Here is a 7,022-nt window from a genome sequence, read left to right as displayed (position 1 = left end):
TCCGATTGGCAGGACACCGCTCTACCACTGAGCCACAGCCACATTAGAGGACTAACACTAGCAAAAAAAAATCCCTTTTAAAAAAAAAAATCCCCAGTTTATTTATTTTATGCATCCTTAACTATGTCTACCCTAATATTAATATATAGGTTATATTGCAATCTCGTAGCCCTACATGTAGGTGTACCCTATTTAAATGAACACACGGTGGAAAAGGTTATGCAGTGTTGTTTTCATTTTACTTGTGGGGGAAAGAGAAACTCGGAAAAGAGGGATCCTTTGAGCCAGATTGAACTAGCAACCCAAGGATTTCAGCTTTATACCTCTACAGTCCTCCGCTCTACCAACTGAGCTATCGAAGGGACCTAATACATATGTACGCACTTTCCATTTTTATTATATGATAACACAGGACCCCCTGGAGGGAATTTCTTAGATTTTGCAAAACATTCACATAAACTCGCAGATCAATTGACGAGAATCCCACCCAGATAAGGGGTTTACACCTGGAATGAGCCATTTTTAATTTCCTGTGGGGGTCCAAGTGGGACCGAGTGCAAAGAAGAGGGACAAAGAAGCCAAAGGAGAAAGGAGAGAAAGGGGAGCAGATTTATAGCTATACACATAACAGCAGCCACGGCCCCATCCAGAAATCCTAAGACTGCGTTATGGCACGGTTCTGGATGGGATCATACCTCAGAAGATTGAAGATCTTGTAGCGGCCCTCGGATTATGGACTCAGACGCAGAGAGTTACAACGGGTTTCACTTTAATTCTTCTTCTTAAGGAGCACCAGGCACCATTTGTATCATGAACACCGTGAAAACTACAGAAAACACAAGTACAAAATGTTTCAATGTTGATTCACAAACAATTGAAATATTAATCATATTCACATATTAATCGTACCTTATTCCGCTCTCCGAGGGCGCTAATCAACGAGTTTCCCTCCATTAACTTGCATGCTCTCTAGCTTGACACATTCTCACAGTTGGAGCTCTTAGAAATACCATGTGCGAACAACGAGAATAATAAAGTAAATCACAATGCAAACCTTTTCTTTACAAAATTCAAACGGATGAAAGATAATAACTTACAAGTTTTTACGCTCTGACGATGCGTGAGCAACACATTGTGAAGAGAGTATGACCGGAAGTGTAGCGTCAAACAAAATACAAGAAGAAGAAAATGGCGCTTTTCAAAATAAAAGCAGAACCGACCACAAATAACACTAGAACTGCAATGTATTGTTAACATAAAAATATTATACTGTGTAGGAGAATAGAATTGCAATTATCAGAGACATTTACAGATCTTACCCTTTGATCTTAAAGTACCTGGTAGGGATGAGCGAGTACAGCATTATCTGTATCTGTATTTGTACTCGGACTGGGGCCTAACCCGGAAGTGGACAGGGTTTAACCCGGAAGTGGGTTGGGTTGTCTGGAAATCGGCGGGGCTTTAACCAGTATGTTATTTTAAGCATGCAATAGATACAGTTTGAACAGAAATTGTTGTATTTATTGCTGATTAGAAAAGTATTTCCATGACAACACAAGGAATCTTTTTGTGTGATGGGGAGGGGTACTGTGACTAGCCTATCACAGAATAGTGTAGGGGAGGGGTGCTGTGACTAGCCTATCACAGAATAGTGTAGGGGAGGGGTGCTGTGACTAGCCTATCACAGAATAGTGTAGGGGAGGGTGCTGTGACTAGCCTATCACAGAACGCAGACACAGTCAGCTACACGTCAGTCAGATTTTTTAACAATCCGAGCACAGATATGGACTCGTATTACTCGTATTATTCTTGTATTGGCAAAAGTGCTTTATCCGTACCGGATACTCGTTTCTGCCGAGTATCCGGCTCATCTCTAGTGTCTAACAACTCTGTGCACTTTACCCATGTCCTGCTTTACTCAGCAGTTGAAAAGGATTTGTGCAAATTTGTATAGCACAGTGTTGTGGGATGTCGTGACCTCCTTGCATTTATGTTAATTAATGCAAAAATCAGTCTCAATGCCCAGATGGGTTGCAAGATTTGCAGTGAATATCACATTGTCTAGTGATGGTGGTGTAGTAGTGAGCATAGCTACCTTCCAAGCAGTTGGTTTATCACCACTTTTTGAGTTGTCGTGGTCGAGTGTTTAAGGCACTGGACTAGAAATCCATTGGGGTCTCCCCACGAAGGTCCAAATCCTGCCGACATGAAAGGCATCCTTAGCGTTGGTAGCAAACCAATGACACATCACATTATAAAAAATCTCAGTTGTGCCTTCGTGAACAATATTGTATTATCCATAGGTACTGAAAGCCTGATTTAGGGTCTTAGCCATGCTGAACACAGCCTGAGCCAAGGCCCGCTTTCCCCTCATGAGTCACCCCAGTGGGCGCTGTAGATCACTGCCTGATAAAGCCAACAGAACCACATTATCTGCAAAGACAATAAAAGGAATTCTAAGGTGCCCAGACTTGACACACTGCTGCGCCTTGAGACGTGTTGTTCATGTCCAGGGAGTTGTGCTCTTTCCATCGCTTGACAATATTCCCTTTTAGGATCAAGAGTTCTTCTCCCATGCTGAACACAGGCTGAGCCAAGGGCCACTTTCCCCTCATGAGTAGTCCAACGCGTTCTCCGGGACTTCCTTGAGTCCTTGTAGTATTGTGACAGGCGGAGATACTGTCCATTATACTAACGAGGAATGGCCAAGTTTAAAATTTGGCACATCATTCGATAGGTGGCGCTATTCCAGCATATAGGCCACATCCACTTTTGTACTTTATAGTACAAACCTTAAAGTAAACGGTTGTTTTTTTCAATTCTTCTGGTCACACTTGGCACTATTCCACAACTTTTGTCTGTAGTTCTCTATTTTGTCAGGGCTTAACTCTGTCTAACGCAACTCTTTTTTTTGTTTCTTGTTATGTCCCGGCAAGAAATATTATTCTTTTGGGTCGTCTGTCCATCTCTACATCAGAATCAGAAATACTTTATTGATCCCCGAAAGGAAACTTTGGAAAAACAAGATCCTTCAAGCCGGATTGAACCAGCGACCTAAGGATTTCAGCTTTATGCATCTACAGTCCTCCGCTCTACCAACTGAGCTATTGAAGGGAATTAGCACATACTTATGCACTTCCCATTCTTGTGAATGTGAAAACATAGGACCCCCTGGAGGGAATTTCTGACTCATCAGGGGCTGATAGAGCACACTTTGAGTCTCAATGCCCAGATGTATTACAAGATTTGAAGTGAACAGTGCATTGCCCAGCGATGGTGGTATAGTGGTGAGCATAGCTGCCTTCCAAGCAGTTGACCTGGGTTCGATTCCCAGCCATCGCAGTAGCTTTCTTTGAGTTGTGTTAATTGCTTTTTTTTTTACAAGAAGTCAGCAGAAAGGTTACTTGCCCAACCTGGTTTGATAAAATCTCTTTGAGCTGCATGATTATGGCCAAAATGATAACGACAATTACTTTGATCAATATGGAGATCACGATTAATTATCACAATTATTTGTTGATTTTCTACTCCAAAGTGCTGGAAAGGAAGGTTTCAGGTTGAACCTCAGGTTAACAAGGAACAATCCAAGCAAGGTGATTGATGGATGATTTAGTTACTTCACCAAGTTCAGGCCAAATGACACAGCTGTAAGAGACCACATTGGTTGCCTTCCAGCTATGTAATATATGCAAATGGCAGTGGTGGGATTTGAACCCACGCCTCCAGAGAGTGGAGAGTGAGCCTTAATCCAGCGCCTTAGAGCACTCGGCCACACTACCTGCAAGTACCAATACTCCACATCGTGACAGACACAGGGGCCGTAACTAACGGTATGCTTGTTATTGTTATGGAAAAAAACCTTTGCAAGTAAAAAGCCATAACTTTATTAAAAAATGCTAATACTTTATTAAAAAAAATTATCACACTTTTTCATTTTTCTCTGGCATTGTTGATTAGAATATTGTAACCAGCATTAAGTGAGTATGTTTAGGTCTGTGTGAATATGGGCTGAGCATTTACCTGGACTGAATTTGTGAACATCTTCTTTTGCATATTCACTGTAAAGAGCCATTACTCCTCCAACTGCCAACTATTGTTCCAGAGACAATAGGATATACAGTTTTAGATTGCAAGGTACCTGTCCAAGACCAAAGACTACACGGAAATACCTCAAGTGATCAAAACAGTTTGCCAAAATTCGCAGCACAGATATAAAACCACTCTTTAAAATATGTTCATGTACCATTCAAAAACAAAAGTACAATCATAAAACACATACTACTTAGATACTGCAGCCATCCTGATCACAGCCACGGGGGGATCTGCTTGTGCTTTCTTACCAGCAAGTTTCTGGAGGTCCAAATAGCATCTTTGATGGCAACAAAGGTTAGCCACTGTGTGAGCCACAAAGTGTATAGCTGTAAATCTGCTCCCTTAAAACAATAACAGATCCGGCACTCTTTCCCTCTTTTCTCCTTTGACTTCTTTGTTAGCTACAAACTTCCCTGAGTGGACTGGAACCACCATCCTTTGGTTAACAGCCGACTGCGCTGACCTATTGCGCCACAGAGACTGCGCTTGTTGGACATTTTTTGAGCGAGAGCTCGATCTTTAAGCCACAACATTTGCTTTATGGCTTTTTGAGGTTGAGCTGCACATGTATGCTTATCAGGCTATTTTCCTGTTACTCAGAAATTGGGGAAGCTGACTCATGCGGAAATGTAGAAGCTGGACGTGCATTATAATGTTCTTACATGTCAACTGGATTCTGACTTTGATTTCAAATATTTGGCATCCAAGAAAATTCCAGAACTGATGATGTATCAGTCATTATGCTGGTGGTTTCTTGGTCACAGCAAGCTAGATCATTGACATACAGTTGCACGCCACGTATCACAAAACTGTTGGGTGGGGCCTTATGTATTTGCTTGTATTACATCAAGTGACCTGCATACCAACCACCATCAGAGATGGCAAAAGTACTCACTGCCCGTACTCAAGTAGAAATACAGATAATTGTGTTAACAAATACTCTGGTAAAAGTAGAAGTACTGATTTAACTTCTTTACTCAAGTAAAAGTAACAAAGTACAGGCTTAGCAATTAACTTAAAAAGAGGAAGAAGACTCGCCCCAATGGTGCTATTAAAAACCTCCTTCACCATTCTGGCTGGGACAAGGTCTAAGGGACAGTTGGCAGGTTTCATGTGTTGTACAACCTCAACACAGGCTTAAATTCCTCAAACACAGCTGAGTGTGTAGGAGAAGCAGATAAAATACCTTAAAATTAGCACTGGTATTTCCCAGATAGATGCTACTTTGTCAATAAAATAACCAAGACATTTCTCACATGTACTAATTGACACATCTGTTGGAGCAGAGGTGCATGGATTTATGACAGAGTTAATAGTATTAAATAACAATCTAGGTTCGTGGCAATTGCTAGCTATGACAGAAGAGAGATGCTGCATCTTCACCACCTTCACAGCATTCTGGTATGTGATAGACTGTTCCTTAGTGTCACATGTAGATTGTCTTTCCATCTTTGTTCAGCTTGTCTGCAGTGTTGCCTAAGGGCCCTTGTGGTGTCATTTAGCCAGGGGTCCGCCTTAGGTTTAACAGCTTTAATCTGATAAGGGGCAATAGAGTCAGAGTATACAGTGCTCATCCTGAATGGGCCAGTATAGTGCATCAGAATTGCTTGTTGAATGGTCTATTAGCTTTGGAACCCCCCTTTCCCCACAGCTTTCAATTAGCAGATATGGGTGGGGGAGTGGGCACTGTGTCCACCCCTTTCTGTGTAAAAAAATAACTAAAGAAGTCTCTTGGATGAGAGACAAAACTTCTGCGGAGAACCTTTTACCAAGTCCAGTTGCCCTTGGCCTAGTTGGGATCTTTTGGGGTAACAGCATGGATCAGGAACCAAAACGGACACATCTGGACTCAATGTGGGCATTGTACGGCAATATTTGACACATTTAGACCACAAAGACAGTTATCAGTTTATTTCCCATCTGGCAGGTATATCTGTGGACTCAGTTGGACATTTTGAAGATAATTGCACAATGTTGATCCAATTGTCAGGTCTATTTCCCATCTGGCAGGGACATTTCTGGATTCAGGTGGACATTGTTGACAGAAACATTAGTGGATATTGATTCCCACCATAGGATTTGGCCTGTATTGCACATTGCCTTCACATCCCGCGCAATGTATTGCCTTTGTCAAGCACATTGCCACCCTGGTGACTTTCTTCCATGTCTCCATGAACGCCCATATATTTGGACTGACAGTTGAGAAACCTTCCCTTGTTAACTATGACATGGATGACTGAGAACCTACTATATCATGACATCTTTAATTTACTATATTAAATTATAATTTTTGAGACAGGTCCTACTGCATTTGTTGGATCAGTCAGGATGGCCGAGCGGTCCAAGGCGCTGCGTTCAGGTCGCTGTCTCCACTGGAGGCGTGGATTCAAATCCCACTTCTGACAGCTACTGTTTTTCTGAGACATGATATTTCCAATGATATTGGGAATAAAGAACTTAGCAGTTCTTTGTAATTAAGAGGACATGAATGTGCACAAGAAACGCAATTGTAAGTGCAGCATTTTGTGAGCATCTTTATTGTCAACAGATGTAAAGTTACCATGTGTTTGTACATAGCAGACATATCTACTGCTGTATTCACTGTCTGTGGCAAGTCCTTTAAAACCTGTTCTTGACTTGCTTTTTTTCCACATCCTCTGGATGCTTAGCTAACTAAATGACTTAAGTTGGCCAATAATTGTTGCTTTTTCATCCTTGTTGTGATTGTTGTGTGCCTTCAATAGCACACAGGTGGATATCATGAAAGAAACTGCCTAGCATACCCCTGCAACACTTCTAAAGGTTCGATGGTGTAATGGACCTTGGAGTAGAGTTTACCAAGGAGCCTGAGCATAGTGATACTCCTGTAATGGGCAGATGCCATTCTTCTTGAAGAGGGGAGCAACCACCCTGGTCTGCCACTCCTTAGG

General features: G+C 41.9%; 1 non-coding gene across 1 annotated transcript; it reads left to right on the top strand.

The window, feature by feature from the left end:
• The first annotated feature begins 3,270 nt into the window (after positions 1–3,270).
• Positions 3,271–3,342, top strand: trnag-ucc (transfer RNA glycine (anticodon UCC)). Its single transcript has one exon. It is a non-coding gene; the product is annotated as a tRNA-Gly (tRNA).
• The last annotated feature ends 3,680 nt before the right edge of the window (positions 3,343–7,022 follow it).

The sequence above is a fragment of the Etheostoma spectabile genome, unplaced genomic scaffold, assembly GCF_008692095.1.
Source record: "Etheostoma spectabile isolate EspeVRDwgs_2016 unplaced genomic scaffold, UIUC_Espe_1.0 scaffold00018746, whole genome shotgun sequence".
Lineage (NCBI taxonomy): Eukaryota > Metazoa > Chordata > Actinopteri > Perciformes > Percidae > Etheostoma > Etheostoma spectabile.
This window is presented reverse-complemented; position numbering and strand designations above follow the sequence as displayed.